Source organism: Astatotilapia calliptera, chromosome 7 (genome assembly GCF_964374335.1).
Source record: "Astatotilapia calliptera chromosome 7, fAstCal68.1, whole genome shotgun sequence".
Lineage (NCBI taxonomy): Eukaryota > Metazoa > Chordata > Actinopteri > Cichliformes > Cichlidae > Astatotilapia > Astatotilapia calliptera.
In genome coordinates, this window is record NC_137428.1 from 48,457,484 (window position 1) to 48,478,694 (window position 21,211).

Genomic DNA, 21,211 nt, shown 5'->3' on the forward strand with positions numbered 1-21,211 from the left:
ACCTGCCAGGAACGGCAGGCACACATCCAAGATATTAAATGGAGATGAGAAGCTCAACTAGTCTTGCAGGTCTAAACAGTAACACCCACTCCTCTCCCACAATCGGTTCTCACCAATACACCAGCAATAAACATCAGACCTCAGTAGTCCCCCTGCACTGTTAACGCACATAAACACACTTAACGTACAATCTTTCAACACAAAAGGTGCACTCTTACCCGTCCCAAAACTGAGTGCTGTGCTAATAAAACTCAAGTGGAAGAATGGGAACTACAGGGTTTAATTATACTTTGAACTGTGACTGCACATCAAGTCTTTTCTGCCTCCTTACAGACACACAGACTCTCCAAGCCAGGATCACTCGTCACTGAAGATCATTTAAGGATTGCAGGCACAGTGTTACTCTCAGCAGGCTCACTCTTGATCTACAGTATCATAGCAAGCTTAGCCCACACACACACACACACTCCCAAAGCATCACCTCAGATGAGGACCACACCTTATTATTGTCCTCAACAAAATATAAAAGAATATATCGAAAGTTCAACCTACACAAGTTTTCAAAAAATAATAATCTAGGGCTCACGAATCATTTTCAAATCCTGCTGTTTGAAGCCAGAGATTCAAACAGTTCTTGTTCTCAGTTCCTGAAATCCTGACATTTTAAAGGTCAGGATTTTATATCTGCTACCGCAAAGCTGCTATTTTGAATTCCTGCAACATCTGAGGAAGATAGAGGAAGATAATCATCTTTTTCACTCTGTGTGTATCAACAGCTGCTTATTTGGACAGAAACTCATCAAATCTGCATCTGCAGAGGTGCTAAAGAGTGTCAGTATATATGCAGGTGGAAAAAAATAACTGATAAACACCACATGCATGAAAATCTTATACTTAAAAGAAATCACTTTTGTACTGGTGGTTAGCGCTGTGGGCTCCTAGTAATAATCCAGTCCGGGGCCTTTCTGTGTGGAGACATGCATGTTAGGATCGGATAAATTTGAGTAAAGATTGTTCCAAATCCAGTTGAAATTGACTTCTTAATCAAGTCTACAATGTGCTGAAATTTGTGCAAGACTCGTCAAACGTTCTGTGAAAGGCGCCAGGGTTTTTTGCCCAACTTTAAACTGTTGCAGAACTGAACAAATAGAAAAACTTTCACCTTTAGACACAGATCTGTGTCGTACTTTTTAACAAGGCATCTCACACTGAGTGTCGTGTTCCTCCCGTTTAGTGTTTACTTTAAGCACAAATGTGACGCAGAGAGTTACTGCAGAACAAAAAATGTGTTCAGGCAACTTTCCGTAGAAAGTTAAAGGTTGAAATAAAAAAAGCAAAAAAGCTTAATAATAATCGCCCTATGTGTGTGTGTGTGTGTGTGTGTGTGTGTGTGTGTGTGTGTGTGTGTGTGTGTGTGTGTGTGTGTGTGTGTGTGTGTGTGTGAATTCCTGAATTCCAGTGGGCCAGCAGAGCTCACAGGAACTGAGCCCACACAGACACAAACATCTGCCAGAAACCGATGCACACAGTGCCGAGTCAGTTAGCGAAACACTCTGAGGCTTGTGGACTGTATGTGTGTGTGTTTGGGGGGGGGGGGGGTGCAAGACGCCACTTCTACACTGCACTGAGCTAGAAACAGGACTTTCTCATGTTAAGCAGAAGATCTGGTCAACACTCTATGGGTTAAAGCTCAAGTGCAATGTAATAGGAGAATGATCCCAAGCACAAATAGGTCCTTTATTTATCCAGGGCGATCTGGCCACTTCTGAACACCTCAAAAAGGATTCAATTAAACTTCAGTGCAGACCGAGTTGAAATCTGGACCTGAACCCCAGTGAAATGCTGGTGAAAGACTGCAAACCCTTCAAACTGGCAAAAGGGAGTGGTGCCAAAATACTATGACAGCAAAGTCCGAGACAGATCTAAAGTTATTGGAAATACTGCAGATATTGTACATAAAGGTGCCACAGTCAGCAGTGGCATGTTTTCAAAATGCAGAATTAGCTTTTCTATTTGACAAATGTGCATTTTGTGACTTCACAAAATGCACATTTGTCAAATAGATATATATTTTTACACAGCACACACTACACAGCACCAGATCCTTCAATACTGTGTGATGTATGTTTAAGAGCACCATTCTCTCTCCACTCTTAGATTTCCCACTGGGGGATGACATCATCTCAGGCCATCCGCCCTTCTCCTGGCACACAACACACACAGTTATGTATCCATGCCTTCAGTGGACCTTCCATTAACTTACATTCATTGTCTACAATGTAAGCAATACCTACTAGCACAGAAACATCACCCTCTTTGAAACGTCGTGAAAAGCCCATCACAGCACTCTTGCTGCTGCTCTTTTCCCAAACCACACCCTCACTTTGTAACACGTCTTCACTTTCAGTTATTTTCATTTTTTGTGTTCTGTCCCCATAAGGAACACATGTCCCCATAGTGTGAGCACAAATGCAGGTCCCCACAACATTAGTAAAACATGACACACACACACACACACACACACACACACACACACACACACACACACACACACACACACACACACTTTAATGGAGCCGCAATGGGGAGCTCTATTGATTGAAGACCCCGCTTCTTACTGCAATCAAACATTAACTGTGATTCTCTGTTGCCATGGTAACATGGTAATTGAAATCAATTAGCATCTGAGCGTCACGATTTTCCCAATGTGATGTTTTTGTGCATGTCTGGTGTGTATGTTGGCACACAGAGCAGTGAGAGCAGCAATAGTAGTACTGTTTTGTTTTTTTTATTTCAAAAGGCAGCAGAGTGAGCTGTAAACCAGCAAAATTATGAATGTGAGTCTATGTGAGGAAATCTTTTATTTTAATGTGTTCTGCAACCCGCTAGATAAGCTCGCCAAAGAGCCAGTATCATCTTTCGCTCTTTCTTCCTAGCTAACCAACCCCCAGGAGACGCCTATGACTCCATAAGTGATGAGCAAGCGAGTCGCTATTGATCAGCGAGCAGAGACAAAATGTCGACCTCCACCATCGGGGAGTGTGCTGGAGGCCGACTGCCTCAGGTTTACCCTAAAGATGACTGACAGGAACTGGCCTGAGACAGACAGATGTCGGAGTGGTTTGGGTCTGTGTGCGTTATGTCATTTAATGTGGGACCTCAAACATCAACACGGGTGGATAAATGTGTTCACAGGACGTTACTGGTTAGCACCTTAAAAAAAACAAAACCTGTCAAAACCAATGACGATACAGTCATCGGTCAAAACGGAGGGCACAACTGTTACACAACTCATGTGATTTCATAGCTGCTACATTCACACCCTTCTTTCCTTCATTCCCTCTAATCTCACCTTTTCCTACCTTTTCCCTCTGCCTACTCCTTTCTCCTCCTTTTTGCCTCCATCCTTTTTACAAATTTTTTTTGTTTTCACTCCTTCCTTCCTTCCTCCCCTCTCTCTCCTTCCCATCTCTCTCTCTTTTCATCCTACCTTAACTTAACTCTTCACCTGCCCTCCACATCTTCTCTTTTTTTCCCTTCCCATCTTCTCCCTCCCTTCCCTCTTTTCGCATCATTCCATCCTTCCCTCTTATTCCTCCCCTCTTTCCCTCTTACTCCTCCCCTCCTTTCACCCCTTCTCTTCCTTTCCTTCCTCTTTCACTTCCCTTTGCCTACTCCCTTCTTCCTTGCTTTATGTTTTGACTCCATGCTTTTTCCATGTTTTCATCCTTCTTTTCTTCCTTTCCTGCTTCCACCTCCTTTCATCCTTCCTGCCATTTTTCCTTGGCCTCCTCATCTCTTTTTGCCTATTTCCATCTTCTTCCCTGTCTTTCTTGTTCCTTTACATCTTCCCTCATTTTCCTTCCTCCAGTAATCCAGTCTCATTATTCCAAACTGAGTGTAGACCTATTCAAAAAAGTCATGTATATTGAATTTTACAGTATACAAAAGACAAAAACAAAATAAATCAGGGAATACCCAAAATAAATGAATAAATAAAAATAAATGTCTGTACAAAAACATTTTAGCTCATTTAAGTCCAAATTTCAAGTGATTAAGTGAGTAAATTAGCAAATGTAAGACATCTGTAAAAATGTAGAAAAATAAAAAGTCAAATAAACAGGGTGGGAAAAAAGTTATAACACAGATTTGAACCAATTAGTCCAAGGTCCAAGCTTTAATATCAGCTTGCTGTGCTGAATAAAAGCACTTTTGAGGAGAAGACGGGGGTACGATTGGTGTGTATTTCTCTCCCACAGCCTGAGTGAGGCCAGAGAAAACACCCCCTTCCAAGTCTATTTGCATTAAAGCTGCTTGTGCCCTGGACTTGTTCATCAGAACGCGAGACAATCTGCCCACAGTTTTGGCTCTCAGGGTGCGGTCAGCCAAGCACCACTCAGAGGAGCTAATGCTGAGTAACTGCTGGACGCCGCAGAGCTGTGGAAAATGAAAGAGAAGAACTTAATAAGGTGAGCCGGACCAGCAGACGGGCTCGCTCAACACAACCGAGGAAACGGGCGTCTGAGATGTCAACAGACTGACCACAGAGGTACCATCAGCTGCAGCCCACGGCGCAATTACCAATCATCAATATTCCCACTTTTCAAACAATGCTACAAGAACGCCGTCTCCCCTTACAGGGTCACCGTGTCACTAATGGCTCCATCATACCTCATTGATCCTCCAGTTTCCACCTCTGTTTGCTGTTCTGTACTGGGATTTGTGTCCGCAGGACGACAATCAATACCATCCTCCATCCTCTCCCTCTGTTTTGTGCATTAGTTGTCCGCATTTTTTCTTTTTAAAAAAGTCAATGCTCAGATGAACTCAGGTTGTTTTGTTTTATCTGTGCTGCAGAGCCCTAAATGTCAAACGAACGAAACGGGTTAGGCTAGGACATCAGTATGAGAAGTTTCCATTAAATTAAATGCAAGCATTAAGACCAGAGATATTCAGAGTGTACGGCAGGCCTAACATCATCCTGCATTACTCACTTCGAGCTGGCCTGTTTAGGAGTGTCCATAAAAGGTCTGGGATGTAAAATGTCAGTCAATTAAATGGCCTCAAAGGATGCTGGCCTCTTTTAACTCTTAATTTAAAACCGCCTTTTTTTCCGTCCTCCTTCTGCTACTTTCCAGTCATACCAAAAAAAAAAAAAAAAAAAGAAAGGGGGGGGACTCGGGCTGAGTAATGCTCGTGGACAGACCGTTCCTCATGCATAATTTCTGCACAGTAATAAATGGTGAGGCCGTGGCGTTTTGGGGAGATCAAAGCAAAGCAAGCCTGGCCCTAATAATGGCTCTTATAGCGCTGGACCAGAAAGAACCAAAGATGCCACAGGCAGCAGGATGTGTGCGTTTGTTTGCCAGAGAACAAGGAACTACACTTTTGGATACAAAAGCTCTCATAAGCTTTTGTGTTCCGATCTGCTGAACAGATGAATGAAGCTCATAGATGAATGAACTCACAGCGCAGCCCGACAGGTAAAGTGATTGTTCAGCCTAAACAATCACCTGCTTCCTGTGCAGCTCTGTCACTTTGCCTTCAGGGCAACAGCCCGCCACACCTTCAAGGCAGACAGACAAAAATAGGTCAGCAGCTAATGCGTGTATTTTTTGTGCATTCTCAAGTGTGAGTGCATGCATGTGTATATGCAGTCGCCATGGATGTGGTAGCTGTGAGATGAAGGGGTCCGCAGCACTCCAATAAAAGTGGGCTGAAACACGACACCGATCACCACACAGCCAGGGAGGAAAAAAAAGGCAAAGCTCAGCAAAACAAGGGTGCCACAAACATTACCAGTAGCATGTCTTTCAAACCATTTGACAATCAGCAGAGGGGATGTTGAATTGCATGTTTGCGCCCACATTTTGGACGTTGCCTCTGACAGCGGCTCTCAAGCTTCTGCGATCTGAAATGACATGTCGCCTGTTAGAACACATGTTAGTTTTCCCTAACTGTCTCTCTGAGGCCTGCGTTCTCTTTGATCGGGGGTTTAACCTTAAAAAAGGATAAGGCTGGCATTCTTCAGCTTTTAATTATCCAAGAAGGAAATAAACCAGCGCTGAAATGTTGCTGCGAGCGGTGACGAAAAGGGCCGGAGCAGTTCAGGCAGGGTGCAGTCACCATGTTAATGTTAATGTAGTCGTCTTAAAAGCAAGCCTGGAAGCACAATTAGGGAAAAATCTTTCTTTTTCTTATTAATTATTACAACACCACCAGTGGGACAAATGTCACAATGTTTTAAGTCGTCTTTGAAATAATCCCGAGTCCATGCACCAAGTCTCCTTTTGATAGATCAAAGCGTTCGGTTACGGCCTCGCTTCCTGATTGGCGGTTTCGCTGCCAGATTACATTTACTGTGAGAGACAAATACCTTTAAGAACCCATGCATTCATCCATCCATTATCAGCCACCCTTTACAGTCGTGCTGCGGTGGCAGCAGGCTATTCCATACGTCCTTCTCCATGGCAACAGTTTCCAGCTCCTCCTGGGGGATTCCGAGGCATTCCCAGGCAAGATTAGATAAATATTCTCTCCACTGAGTTCTGGGCCTCCCCTGGGGTCTCCTCCCAGTTTGTAGTATGTGGATAATCTCCACAGGGTGGTGCCCAGGAGACATCCTAACCATGTTCCCAATGGCTGGACCACCTCAATGAGCTCCTTGAAGTACAGAGGAGAATTGGCTCTATGTCTATGATACCAAAAACTCATGGTCACAGCAAGAAGGTCCTGGGTTTGAATCCAGCACTAGGCCAGGGCCTTTCTTTGTGGAGTTTTTACATTCTGTCCATGTCTTTGTGGGTTCTCTCCAGGTATTCCAGTCCAAAGACATGCAGTCAATAGGGTTGGGTTAAATTCTCCATGGCTGTGAGCTTGAGTGGTTTTGTCTTTTTATCTTTTTATGTTAGCCCAAAACTGCATAAGCAGAAGAAAATAGATGGAAAAACTAAAAAGAAAGATTAAATGATTGATGATTGAAAATGATTAAAAACGTAGAAACACTTAGATACATTAAATACAAGTTTCACAGCTTGGCACTTACAAAACTGGAATACTCCAGAACAGAGCATTTCTATTTTTTACTATTCAAACTAAAAGTGATGATAGTTAAAAATGTTGATATGAACAATTACAATTTCATAGAGTTGCATAAAGCTGCAGTGAGTCAACCTATCTGCCCATCTGGAAGCATTGCAACAAAACAGCCCCACCAAGCAATTTCCCTACAAGTACTCAGACACCACTCAGAACTGGACTGATTAAGGATTAGAGCAGGGCAATATGACCAAAAATATTTATGACGATATACATTTGAAAATTTGCGATAACGATGTAACTGACGATATAATTGACACTAGACAAAATACTTTACAACTACACAACTTTATTAGTGCAAAAAAAAAAAAACCCCATCAATGTATTTTCACTTAAACAAGCACCTGTTTTTTTAAGTGCATTAAAGTTATATAAAAATGTAACAGTGCAAATGCAAAATCCTTGCTGACAGTTTAACCAAAAGGCATTTCCAGTGGAAACTGGCCGACATATCCTCAGCATAACCATGTATAATATCCACAAAACTTAAAAAGAGGTTATACGCACACAATACGGTAATATTATGTTGAAGCACAGTACGTATCACTCTGCGAGGCTCCTGCCTACGATAGCAGTAATGCTCCGACAATCCATCAAACGGTGCGGCTTCGTAGCTTAGCAAAGTCGTACTGAAACATTTGACAGATTTTCGAGCGCCGTGTACCACACAAAATCGTTTCGAAGTCAGTAAACACAACCAGAATTCATACATAAGGCACACGGGATTATAAGGGACACTGTCAATTTTCAGAAAAATCAAAGGATTGATTTTAAGTGTGCCGTATTTTCCAAACAACACGGTAATAACGACGGCCCACTAGCATGCTCTACCATAAATAGTGCTTTGTTGTGTATCTGACGGACGAAAGCTAAACCAGTTCCACACCACTGAAGTTGCAGCATTTTTACAAACCAATTCTGGTTCATCCGTTTCATTCAACAATCCACTTTCACCCTTCTCATTCTCCGTCATCGCCATGCTTTTTCCGCCATGTGCGTATGAAAACAAAGGCACTGCTCATGCGTGTTTTACCCACATTCTATCGCAATATTTGATTTTTTTATCATTGCCCAACATTATACCAGTATTACCGTGAACGGTATGATATGGCCCAGCCCTATAAACGATTATCAACTCCTCTTTTGTTTCTTTAAAAAAAAAAGAAGAAGAAGGACACGGAGTACACATACTGAAGCACGTAGAGGCACAAAGATGACCTTGATAGGACGCAACAGATGAAGAAGACAGGAGGCTTCAGGGGACTTGGCGTCTGCCACTATGAGTCAGGAGACTGACTATGGCAATCGGGTTTCGAAGAGTGTCATTCCTCTGACGGGAAGAGGAACGGTCATGTTCTCTACAGTCAGCAAGGACGGGACAGCGGAAGAGCGATGGCTGATGCATCAGCTGTACAAGGTCAATCCACTTAAAACCTCGGACTTCAGATAAAATGTAAAGAACATTTTATGAAAGAAGTTGGATATATTTTAAAGATCCACAGGTTAAGAACAGTGGATAAAAGTGGACAAAGTGCAACACATTCTCAGGGAGATGGGAGATTTCTAAGCCCCATGTTTAGCATTATTGCTGTCTGGGCCTTAATCCAACCTGAGGCAGAGTTCATGTTTGTAAAGGGAAGGGAAGAGGAGGTCGTCCAAAAATCCCAGTTTACAGGACAAAAATAAGAAGAATGCGCCTCGACCAGATGTCTGAATTTGAACAAACTCTGTTTATGACCTTGTAAACGCTTCACCCGAATGATGAGGTGGCCCTCAAACACAGCAGCGACCTCTGACATCCTGCAGGAGCTCTGAAAACAAAGGTGACAATGTGTTTTGAATGGCCGCTTTTTAAGCAGAGCTGCAAGAAAATACGGTGTTTCATTAAGGGGAAACCGAGCACTGTGCGCAGCTAAGTGGTGCTGCAGTTTCCGAGAACTGTCTGTTTGACGTTTTGATTTGTTTTCTGAGGAAAAGCCTGCATTGTTTGCTCCAGTCCCACCTCTATTGTGTGTCCCAGACCTTGCGTTTCAGCAAATTCAACCAGGGCTCAACACAATAACAGTGTGAGGTCTTTGCTGCTGTACGCGTTCGGTCGCTCACATCAGCTGGGCCTCTGTTTTTCGCTCGTTCTCGGTAGTAGAGGTTTCTCTTCGGCTCTCAGTTTTCATTCAACCACGTCAGCGCGCCCCTCCCTCTCACCCTGAAATCCAAAAGGAAATGACTATCCAATTAGAGAAAGCGGAAGATGGTTCAAGGTCCCCTTTTCGTTCGGGTGAAACATGACACGATAAGAGGCTGAGGGGAAAACACTGCATTGTGGTCACTTTCACTTCCGCTTCAGGGATTTTTCAGCCACAGAGTTTTCTGCCTCCTCCCTCCACATGAATCATTTTCCTGTGACAATCTGTTCAAATGTACAGAAGATTAGCACATCCTCCTCTTAAACTTCACTGTTTCTCGCCTGCATGAGCACTGGATAGTAAATCCCTGGAAGCTCAAGTCTCGAGCTACAGGATGGCCTAATTTATCAAGCCTCCTTGAAAACCAGCACCGCTATCTCTGATGCCGCGGTGCTTGGAGCAGGTCACACAGACATGAGAGTGGACAAAAGCAAGTAGAAGAGACAGATTTCTGTGGGGTAATGACAGATAATAATGGGGCTCTAACATAGGCTCCACGGCTGGTTTAACCCTTCATTACAACACAGGGCTCTGAATCTAAAAGAACTCAGTTGACTCAAGCTACTCTGCAGAGATGATGGGGGAAAGACAAATAATGTGAACGTGAAAAACAAAACGAAAAATAAAAAGGTTCCAAATCTCTAAAAGTCAGTAAAACGATTTTTAGATTCTCATCTGTCACAACAGTGAGAGGAATCTTACAGCGGAGCCCTGATCTCAGCATGTGATACCACAAGTTTTGGCGATACCAAGTAAATACAGGGCCAGTATTGCCCATACCAATACCGATTCTTTTTAACCTTATGTATTGGAGAGCAGTGTGTCATGATTTATGAGATGACTCATTATTAATTTGCCAATTCTGAACTAATTTTCATGACAACTAAATCACTGTCATTTTTACTTTCCACAATAATTAACGAACACAACAAAACAAAAACACCCCTTTGAACCATTCAGCTGGGTTTTTCTGGATCTGGCAGGTAAATGTGACCTGTCTCTAAAGCACTTGGGGTCACTTCTATTAAAAAAAAAGATACATGTGACAAACAACAAAATAGTACTGCTTAGTTTGTTCAGCTTTTTGGGTGTCTGGGCTCTCCCTTAGAGATAGTGAGGAGCTTCGTCATTTAAGATTCACATATATAATCTCTACTCACTGGAGAGATTATATCACTCAGCTGGCTTGGAAAGGAGCTGGAAAAGGTGGCCAGGGTGAGGGAGGTCTGTCGGAAATGCATGGACGGATATTCCATGCAGTGGTTGGCGTTTACAGTTACATTTGAGTCTTGATGTTTTAGTTTATTCAAAACTTCCACGACATCCTTTTGTGTCTTTTCAAATCTTCCTCTTAGGTTAGTATTCAGTTTTGTAGTACTTTCTTGCTTCTTGTTTTAATTCGTTTCAGCTGTGTCCCATGACCCTCCTGTGTCCACTTACCTTGATTACCTCACGTGTGAGATTTTAAACCCCGCCTTTTGTCCGTTTTTCCTCCCAGTGTGTTCCTGTCTACTTTGTTTGGAACCTGCTTTCCTTTTCCTGTGGACTTTTGTATTCTGTGGATTTTGTACCAGCCATAATAAAGGGCTTGCTTTTAGTTATCCTGCCTGTCTCAAAGCTTTTGGGTCCTATTGTTGCGACCCGTGACAGTGGCCATTGCTTAGTTCTGCCCCATCAGTACTGTACAGGCCTTCAACACAGTTTAAAACAATTCTGATGATGATTTGATTTGATTTTTTTTCACTCTTTTGGCACAATAGGGAGAATGAATTACAATTTTTACAAAGGTATGGCTGTACAGTTTATCCTTTATAGCAACAATTACTACATTAAGGATTGACAGGATGAGTGACATTTGACTTTTTAAGACATGCAACAACATGCTGAAGAGGGAGAGTTCTTGGGGTTTTAGAAAATAATGAAATATTTCTGATATTCTCACCTATCTTCCTTCTCCTTTTCCCTCACACTGAAGCCAATAGTGTTAGAATTAACTGTATAACAGTAATGGTGTGACAGCACCAACTGAATGTGGAGCTCCTCTTTGTGGACCGAGCGATTGTATTATTAAGCGAAGACCTCTGGCACTCAACGCTCCGCTGCGTCCTATCATTGAAAAATGGATGACGTGTCAAAAGAGAGTCAGCGGTATGTTTTGACCCTGGAGGCTAACGTGGGACCACAAAAGGGTCTTTGGCGAAGATAACTCTAAATAGGGTCATAAATCAAGGTCTTAGCTCAACGAGATCAGCACATGCTGTAGTTATCAAATCCTAAAGATCCTCAAGCAGAGAAGTACAGTCTTAAACTGTCCTTCAAAGACAGATTGATACTGAAGAACAGGTGCACACAAAATTCTCAATAAGACTACAAATGCGATTAATATCTTTTAAATGCAATATCCAAAACTATAAACAGATCCTCTGATGTCAAAAGGGCTTTGAGGCTCATTTTTATGCTTCTTTGGTTTCAAGACAACCAGATTTTTCCAACAAAATCTAAAACCTATGGATTGTTATTATTATAGAAAACACAGATTTTGTTCAATAAGATAATCTTGATAAACACCACTTTCATGATTTTTCAACGATATCACCGGAGGTTAAACTCTAATGTTCGGATATAAACTAACAACAGCAAGGTCACATGACTGCAGGGTCAACACCACTAAGCCTATATGCTCGCCATGATGACAATGCATGTGCCTATCTTCTCGTTTGGGCACAAGTGAGATTTTATTGACATATTTCATGTCGTAAAACAAATGTTGGGTGAACTGTCTGCCTTCTTTTATACATCCAACCACAAACCCACTGAAAAAATGACTAAAGAGTTGAGAGAACCAGAAGTACAGTAATGATAACTTATTTCCAGCTTCTAGGACTCATTCTTATGTCACTGTCTTGCCACATCACAACAACCAAACCCAAAAAATCATGTCCTCATTGACTGAGATACAGAAATGCTTCAATTACATCTCCTTCAGTTTTTCCTGAAACCAAATGCCCAGTGACTCTCCTTGGGCCACGAGGTTACCATAGCAGCAGCTGTGTCTCAGTCACCCTGTGTGCCCTCCCGAGACCAATCCTGTACAGATTAGATATGACCATCAAACGGAGGAACTTGATCCTCAGAGGATTAGAGCCCAGAAGCAGAAACTATGTGACAAACTCGCAGCTTTCTGTTCGCTCCTGCGACTCCGGACTGTCCTCCAAAACTCCTCAGAGGATGTTTTGAAAATGCTCACATTGCCTCTAGCCCACATATGTGTTTTATGTCAGCTACAAAGGGGAAAAAAAGAAAAGAGGCAGTTAAGGCCAAAGAGGAGAGAACAGAAAAAAAAACGAAAAACAGCATCAAATTACTCTACAGCGTCTGCCAAATCCTGCAGGATGATGTCAGAGATGTTCAAACACATTTTTTAATACTGTAATAAGGCTTCATGGCCGCCAGCTATTTTAGATTATTAGCATTTAGACAGATCACATTCATTATGACATTTTAAAGAGCAGAGGTTTGCAGGGACGGCCGAGGGTCCGTCTGCAGTATCAGCCACCAGTCTGCTTCCTACGCAGAGCCCCTGAGGGCAGACATGAGTGCTGTTAAGAGTGTGTGCATGTGTGCATTTGTGGCGATATCAGTGACGTGGGATTATGTACACTCAATTTAGTCCCAAGAATGCAGCCATCAGGCCAAAATAATCTCCCACAAGGCCTCAGGGCACGTTTTAGAAAACAGGGTGGGACCACAGACAATTTAACACTTACAAAAATATCATTGGCATGACTGAAACACATCATTGAAAAATCTAAACATGTGGCCACATTCTGTGAATTTTCACGCTTTAATATAAATAATACAAAAGACGTGTGTGAATCCTCTCTGGGAACAAAGAAGCCTATTACATCCTCATCAATAAATCACGTATGGATGCGATGGTGAAACAGATAGTCTGTTTCCTCACTCAGGAGGGGGGATGAAGTGTGCAATTTAAAGGTATAATAACATTTTCTTTTTTAAGTTTACGTTTCACTGCATCGTGACTCTTATTTTTCCTCTCCCCCCAAATTGAGAGACAGCGTAAAGCAAGAAAAAAAAAAGAGGAATAACTAGTAACATCTGCCTTTAGCAGTCTGCAAGTGTGACCTGAGTATATTCATTTTCTGTACCAGCCAAGAGCAGCGAGACAAAAACAGACACAGACAAAGCTCTCTACACTTCCCTTAAAGTGTAACCACAAACTCTCACCACATTCAGCAGACACAGACACACTCGAGGTAAATAAAGCCACAGACTACGTCAAGATGTGCTGCAGAAAACAAATGCAAATCATCAACAGACACAGCCATGTTGAGATTTTAGTTTACCCTCAGTATCCTCCTGCACCTAAAGCAGCTGTGTTCCTATCAGGGTACAAATAACAACAATTTCTTACCCCTGAACTGATTATGCTGTATAAGTGCATCATAAAGATCTATTATGGCTGCCACTACAACATATCCTACAGGCGGGTATTGGGTAGGCTCCACTATGCTGGGGTTAGCCCATAGATGGAAGTTATTATAAGAAGGATGTGCAGCACCAGGACCTGATATAATCTAAGCCTAATAGCTGACAAAGCCAAACAGGACTCAAAACAAGGGGCTCCTAACAGCAGGTACTCATCCAGGCAGAAATAACACAGGGCAGAACAATCCTGATCATAAAGGATCTCTACATGGGTAAGATGCCATTGAACTACTGGCCAATTACCTGCCTCTCCACAACGTGGAAGCTCCTCTCAGGCATTTCAGCCAACCTGAATAGGCATAAGTCTATACATGAACACAGCTCAGAAACACATTACAAATATCCCCATAGGGTCAAAGGTGGTTATCAGAACAGTACTAGGACTCTAAGGCCAGGCAGGCCAACCTGAGCACTGCCTCAATCACCTAAACCAGCCCAGCACTAACAGTAGATATGGATATAGATTCAGAAGTGGAGTGACCATCAGCCAGACATCGACTCACTGATCCATCTCACCAGCATCCACCAGCGTTGGAGCAACTGGAAATATATAATAGCAGAGATACAGTGCAGCTACAAGTACCTGGGTATCCCACAGGCCAAAAGGAACCCAGATACCCAACTGGAATAATAAGCTGGTCACAGGAGTAGATGGATACCACTGATGACAACATATGAAAACTGACAATGCACAGAGGTCTCCACGTGAAGTCCAGCACTCTGAGGCTCTATGAGCAACTGAAAGAGGGAGAGCAAGAAATACAGGGACTTGGAGCATTCACAAATAACATCAGGATGAAGCAACTGGAGATAGACAGTGATGAGGAACAGGAGGAGGAACTCTCATGGATGACCAACCACCTGTGTGGGATATACAATCGACAGAGGAAGGACCCGAGATGAAGAAATCCTAATAAAGGACAGCTTAAAGGACAGCACAGAGAATCTGATGTCGCTGCACAAGATTAGACCCTAAGCAGCAGATCCAAAGAGGCAGAACTCTATCAAAACCAACAGGACCCAAGTTACAGACTGTGCAATGGTGCTCCAGAGACCATCCACAACATAGCAGCACAATGTAAGATGCAAGGTGAGACACATACACTGAGAAGCATAACTAAGTGGTTGGGAAACCAGACAGGAACATATGTGGTGCATATGGACTAGAAGTCCCCAACTCCTTATGGGAGACCACCAAAGGGGGTCGAAAACAACAGGGCTAAGTTCCAGTGGGACTCTGAGTTCCAGACAAACCTCATGAAGAAAGGAATGATACATCTAGGCTAGGCTTTTTTCAGTGTGGGATATCCCCATCATTCATGACAAAAAACAAACTTTGAGAAGCTGGAATAAGGAAATGTGGAGCATTTCACCCCCAGCAACCACCTCCAGCTTTAGGAATACAGAGTCATTCCTATACTACCAAAGAGACACCTGACCTAGGAGGGGACCAGGAACATCACAGATGCTTGAACCACTTCAGATTAGATTGTCTCAAATTAGCTCTACTTCCCTACTTCAGTCATTCCCAAGTTTAGTCCCTTGGGAATAACTGAACCTCTCACCTGTCTAAAGCTGAACTCAGACAATCTTCAATACAGGGAGTGCAGAATTATTAGGCAAATGAGTATTTTGTCCACATCATCCTCTTCATGCATGTTGTCTTACTCCAAGCTGTATAGGCTCGAAAGCCTACTACCAATTAAGCATATTAGGTGATGTGCAACTCTGTAATGAGAAGGGGTGTGGTCTAATGACATCAACACCCTATATCAGGTGTGCATAATTATTAGGCAACGTCCTTTCCATTGGCAAAATGGGTCAAAAGAAGGACTTGACAGACTCAGAAAAGTCAAAAATAGTGAGATATCTTGCAGAGGGATGCAGCAGTCTCAAAACTGCAAAGCTTCTGAAGCGTGATCATCGAACAATCAAGCGTTTCATTCAAATTAGTCAACAGGGTCGCAAGAAGGGTGTGGAAAAACCAAGGCGCAAAATAACTGCCCATGAACTGAGAAAAGTCAAGCATGCAGCTGCCAAGATGCCACTTGCCACCAGTTTGGCCATATTTCAGAGCTGCAACATCACTGGAGTGCCCAAAAGCACAAGGTGTGCAATACTCAGAGACATGGCCAAGGTAAGAAAGGCTGAAAGACGACCACCACTGAACAAGACACACAAGCTGAAACGTCAAGACTGGGCCAAGAAATATCTCAAGACTGATTTTTCTAAGGTTTTATGGACTGATGAAATGAGAGTGAGTCTTGATGGGCCAGATGGATGGGCCCGTGGCTGGATTGGTAAAGGGCAGAGAGCTCCGGTCCGACTCAGACGCCAGCAAGGTGGAGGTGGAGTACTGGTTTGGGCTGGTATCATCAAAGATGAGCTTGTGGGGCCTTTTCGGGTTGAGGATGGAGTCAAGCTCAACTCCCAGTCCTACTGCCAGTTTCTGGAAGACACCTTCTTCAAGCAGTGGTACAGGAAGAAGTCTGCATCCTTCAAGAAAAACATGATTTTCATGCAGGACAATGCTCCATCACACGCGTCCAAGTACTCCACAGCGTGGCTGGCAAGAAAGGGTATAAAAGAAGAAAAACTAATGACATGGCCACCTTGTTCACCTGATCTGAACCCCATTGAGAGCCTGTGGTCCATCATCAAATGTGAGATTTACAAGGAGGGAAAACAGTACACCTCTCTGAACAGTGTCTGGGAGGCTGTGGTTGCTGCTGCACGCAATGTTGATGGTGAACAGATCAAAACACTGACAGAATCCATGGATGGCAGGCTTTTGAGTGTCCTTGCAAAGAAAGGTGGCTATATTGGTCGCTGATTGGTTTTTGTTTTGTTTTTGAATGTCAGAAATGTATATTTGTGAATGTGGAGATGTTATATTGGTTTCACTGGTAAAAATAAATAATTGAAATGGGTATATATTTGTTTTTTGTTAAGTTGCCTAATAATTATGCACAGTAATAGTCACCTGCACACACAGATATCCCCCTAAAATAGCTAAAACTAAAAACTAACTAAAAACTACTTCCAAAAACATTCAGCTTTGATATTAATGAGTTTTTTGGGTTCATTGAGAACATGATTGTTGTTCAATAATAAAATTATTCCTCAAAAATACAACTTGCCTAATAATTCTGCACTCCCTGTAGAAGCTGATTTCTCCTACATATATAAACAATCATGTTCCTTCTGTCTCTAATCAGGCACGGTGGCCATAAATAAGGGTAGGAACATAAACTGCCCAGTGATTTGACAGAATTGCCCTCGCTCTCAGTTATCTCTTAGATAACAGACAGTGTTATATCAGATGCAGATACAAATACAGCCTGAACCCTTAAACATGCACACATATGGCTTTTAGCTTTACCCACAAGGTCAGTTTCATAAGTAATAGCCCAGCCCTGCAACTGTCTGTAGAAGCTTTACCGATCAAAGATGGTTTACACTTCAAAAGCTTTCTAAAAACAATGATAATAAACCACATTTTCTTAAATTACTATGATTTTCTATCAGTTATATTAACACCAGATTTCAATGCTTGTCTGCATTAAATACACATGCATTTGCTATTAAATGTAACCTTCCTGTTAAACCTCAATAATTTCATTGCATCCAATTGATTTGTTGGTGGAATGACCCAGTTTCCCCACATGAAAATTTCATCTTGAACAAACACGCATGTTCAACACATTGCTGGCAACACAAAATCACTGCACAGGATTAACACTCACACATCATGAAAACAAAAGGCACATCTAATCACACACACACACACACAGAGTCCACAAGGCAATCTAGACATATAGCGCAGACGCCGTCTCCCCTCCCCCTCCCTTTTTCCTCCGTTTCTCCATCCAGCCACCAAATCCACTTAGAGGCCAGTGTGTGACTCGCTGATTGTTTTCTCTGTGGCAGCAGCTGCTCTGCCTCCCTCCTCTGCCTCGGTCACCTAATCAACTGTCAGTCAGCTGGAGAAGGACTGAAGAGGTCGGAGATTAAAATTTCCTTCAGTAATGAACACATCCAAGGTCTCTAATCCTTCAGAGCCCAGCCTACAGATGAATTTAAAGCAAGGATCCATCAGATTTTCATGTCTTTTATTTATACAAATTATGTCAGAGATGTGGAAAGCAGACTCTGCAAAGACTATTCACCAAAAACAAACAAATAAATCAAATAAACAGAAAAATAATGCAATCAGCAAGGCTCACTAGGGCTGGGGTTTGCTTGGATATCCTGTGTTTTTCTGAGAGTAACAAAGGTGGAAGACCTAATCTACAAACAGGAAGTAGCAAGTGGCTTTAGCGATGATGCTGAAGAGCTTTTTTTTTTATTTGAATAAAAAAAACAAAAAAAACCTAACAGACAGCACAGAGTAACCTGGCACTTGATGTTTGGCTTTTGAAATTTCCGGGGTTTGTGGTGGGGGAGACAAACAAACTCAAAAAGCCTGAATGGAGGTTGCCAATATAGCATGTACTAATGAGGATGATTGTACGAGCATGAACCACATCTAACCTGTATCTGTGCTCATTTTTATTCAGTTCAGACACACAAACAAAAATGTTCATTTTATAATCCTGCTTTTATAGCGCTGAAACAATACGTCATGGGGTATTTTATATATTTGTTAAAAAATTTTTTAAAAGAAGCTACTTAAATATAAATATGCTTATTTTGATAAAAAGCGTATCTCAAGTAGGCCTGCAATGTGCAATAACAATATGACTTGATATAAGTAAACAAATATTAAAGATTTATCGTAAAAACTAATCTAAAACATTTAATTTACAGATAAAATATTACATGGTAACTTCCTCTGGTCTGTTTTTAGCCATCCAGCCACTTTCTGTAATCAGCTGTTCAGCTCTGGAGACATCAGTGTACAGAAATCTGTCGTCTCTTTAATATAATGAAACTAAACTGCACTCCTCTTTTGGAAAAATGAAGGAAAAAAAAAAACACAAACTCAGCAACCATCTTTTTCTAGAAACTATGAAACAGGTTCTCAAAATAAAATCCACAAACCTCTGAGCAGTTTCAAGTAGGAACTATTTACTTTCTGTTGAACTAAACCCAGCTGAACACAACCCATCCCTTTAAAGTGTGCCAAGTGCGTCGCCTATTTGCACACTTTTTGCTTTAGTAAATACACAACTGACACAGACATGCTTAAGCACAATTTTACGCAACAAGGTCAAACGTTTGTTTAAGCTTGAGTGCGTGGCACATGCAAATCACATGACTTTTGTCATGTGATTATGTGCTAACCGGTGTTAGCCAGTAGATCTCATCAAGTTTGTGTAAAACTGACTAAACATCTTTTGTATTTGTTTGTTTGTTTTTTACATCTACATAATCAATGATAAATGCAATCCAACAGATTAAAAATATATTGTATAGTTAAGATACATGGTGTTGCAGCAGATGCAGATTCACATGGTCATTTTTCAAAATGCAGCTATGCAGGAAGATGACATCTGACACGTGATTGTGGACATATGTTATTAGTGTGAGTGTGTGTGTGGGTGTGTGTGTGTTTGCTGAGCGTGTTATGACTCAAAGACCCTTTATTCACCCCCATGTAGCCACAGCGGGCCAGCTTTCACACCCTCCTCAAACTAAATTAAACCCCACTGTTTCCACCTTGATCTAAACTAGACACACACACACAGTCATGCATCTGTCCTGAGCTTGATTTGTACACACTCTCTTTCTCTGGTGGACTTTTAAGCGCCGTGACAACAGCCAACCACAACGCAGCTACTCCGAACCCTCGAGCCAATCACTAGTCTCCCTTCGTTTTTTGCCGCCCAATGAGAGCACTCCCTCCATGGATGGTTTTATACCAACGGCTTTCATCATTGTTCCAGATGAGATTGTAGCTCTGCTGCTGCTCGGCTCTCCTCTTCGCACCAAAGAGCATCTGCTGCCTGAGAGGAAACTGAGAGCTTTTCATTAGCGCCACAGCTGCAGACACGGCAGACTCCCTGATGAATTCATACTGTACGTTTCACAAAAAATATTAACTGTCGCTCCTTCTTCATCGTCTCTGCAAGCTGTTTATCACTCATCCTTGCTACGTTACACTGGTTTCCATCATTTACAGTGTTCATCATGCTTTACAATGTTACAATACATGAAAGTGTCCACTGCTCATTAGGAGAGCAGCACACCATTATATTTGTTAAGGATTCATCTATCAACTCGACATAATCAGTATCTTAAAGACAAAGACAACTAGCAAGCACTGACATTTTAGAAGCTGAAACCTGTGAATATTTTGGCAGTTTTTCAAAACAAAAAGGATTCACTGTAGAGCGAATAAAAACCATTTTCAATTTTTAATTGTCCAGAAAAAAGAGACAAAAATAACCCACATTTAAAGCTGCTGTCTTATATCTTTCTATCTGCTGATGCCATCATTTACTAATGGAGAAAGAGAAAAAAAAACAACCCAGACACAACTGGAGATTTCTTTAGGACAATGTGGAGGCGGATCTAAAAGCAGCACCTGAAGACAGTGAAAACATTTTTCATCACAATAACAGACATTTAGGTGAAAATCCATCTTACCTGATGCACCTCTGTGAAGCTCATCAGCAGTGTCGGGTTATTGTTACCAACTAGCTGCTTATTTGAAAACGAGCGAGCGAGTCTGGCTCCTAGCAACTGCTGCCTGACGGGGAAGGTTGAAGAGGTTACGCTGTCACAAGGACCACAAGCCTGAATGAATGAACAACGTGCAGCAGAGAGAGGAGGAGGAGAAAGTAGAAGAAGAAGAAGGACCGAGCTTTGACCGCCTGCACATCCAAACACTAACTAATTGCTTTATTAACATATAAATAAAAAAAGATGAAAATAAGACAAAGGAAAGGGGAAACACGGGCGGCCATGAAAACACAGCGGCTGCAGGCTTTTGTTGTTGCGGCCAGTGTTTAGAAGCCCAAACAAGACAGACACGAGCTAATGAAGAGCCTAATAGAGAGGACTAAGCTGCTTCATTGGTATGCCTTTATCAGTTATAGGTGGTCATCAAAGAATCAGTTGATTTTTTCCAAATGTTACAAAAAGGTACAAAATTCTCATCAAAATCTTCATCAAAGTCTTCAAAATAACCGTTCAGCTCTAGTTTCAACAACATTGACAAGTACATCTATCAGAAAAAATGATACTTGGATACTGTTAGTACAAATTACTATCAAATTAGATACTTTTTTGCAACAGTATTGATACCAACACTTCTGTGTTCACCTCCTCCAGCTTAAACGGAACTTCAGATAGCCCCTCCCCTCAATAGCAGCTGAACACACATCAATAGTAGCGCAACTAACATGACACTGATTTTTACATCTTTAAGAATTTCAAGAGGTCAGTAAAGCTCTCATGTCAGCAACATTGAAGTA

General features: G+C 42.0%; 1 protein-coding gene across 13 annotated transcripts in view; it reads right to left on the minus strand.

The window, feature by feature from the left end:
- LOC113026413 (unconventional myosin-IXAb-like) overlaps nucleotides 1–21,211 on the minus strand; it is a 153,062-nt gene that overhangs the window by 120,705 nt on the left and 11,146 nt on the right. The gene's annotated exons all lie outside the window — the stretch shown is intronic.